Raw genomic sequence first — 1,289 nt, forward strand, 5'->3', positions numbered from 1 at the left:
ACTACAGCTGTTATCTCAGATGCTCCCACAGCTGCCTGACACTGCCAGGTACTGCTGCTAGGAAGAGGAAGGATTAAATCTGTCGGCATCCAATACCTGTTCTTAGCTCAGCTACTGAAGAGATAACACTTTTTTGAGTAATTTGAATATTGCATGCTGGACTTCTTACAGTCCGTAGTTTATAAACTTCTTTCATGGCTTGAGGCAAACATAATAAACACTTCTTTTGAGTCACAACCCAGCCTTGTTTCCACTGCACTGTCCAAGAGTTTCCTTAGGACCCTGACCCTATGGTCAGAGGTAGGAGTTTTACAGGTGATAAGGCAGCTCCTTGGCAAATCTGTATTGCTTGGTGTGTCCTTTGGTATGCTGGGCAGGGGGTGCTGGTGGAAAGGGATATCTTGATGTTGACTTTAGGCACTTGCTTAGGGCACACAGATGTGTACAGATGTGCATGTTTGTGCAGACTTTGGGCAGTGCTTTTTCCTGCCTAGAGTAGCAGAAAAGGGAGGAGAGAGGGAGAAGGGAAAGATTCTTATACACATTATTTTCCCCCCTTTTTTACTTCTTACTTTTTTTTTAATTTTTAATTTTTTTTTTTCTTTTAATGGAGAGGTTGATTTTAATAGTGGGCAGTGGGTGTTTCTCCTGAGTTTTGCTTGTGCCTGTGCAGAGCTATCCTGTCCTGCCCCGGGGCTGGCTCTGGGTGTAGCCATCCACCCCCCATACCCGGCTGTGAGTCGCAGGATCGGTATGTACCACAGCACTGGTAGTGCTTAGGCTTGGGCGTGGGCTGGGGCAGCTGAGTTAAACCGTGAAAAAGATGCACAACCAGCCTTTGACTCTCTTCTTAGTTTGTGTTGTTGCATTCGGGCCAGTGTTGCCAACACTTCAGTCTCTTGCTGTCTGTGTTTAAATGATCCATATTCAGACTGCTTCAGGCAGGGGAGACTATGACCAGTCTGGAAAGCTGCATATTTACTAGATCTGATACTGGTAAAACCTGAATTTCCCCTTGCTGTCAAAAGCAAGAGAAGTGTGGAGAGAGCAAGAGTAAACATAACTGTGCTCAGCTGGTACCAACAATAGGCTTCACTTCCCAGGAGGACTGCTCTTTCTCCTAGCATTTTGTTATCTTGCTGAAGATGCCGAATATGCAGAACATCATGAGCACTTTGCCCTTTTTGTCCCTTTTTGAACTTTGACCAGTTGGTCAGGATTGTTTATCAACCCAGAATAGCTCATTGCACTGTTTCTCATTTCACTGAACAAAGGTGCTGTGGCCAGAG

Source organism: Molothrus ater, chromosome 3 (assembly GCF_012460135.2).
Source record: "Molothrus ater isolate BHLD 08-10-18 breed brown headed cowbird chromosome 3, BPBGC_Mater_1.1, whole genome shotgun sequence".
Taxonomy (NCBI): domain Eukaryota; kingdom Metazoa; phylum Chordata; class Aves; order Passeriformes; family Icteridae; genus Molothrus; species Molothrus ater.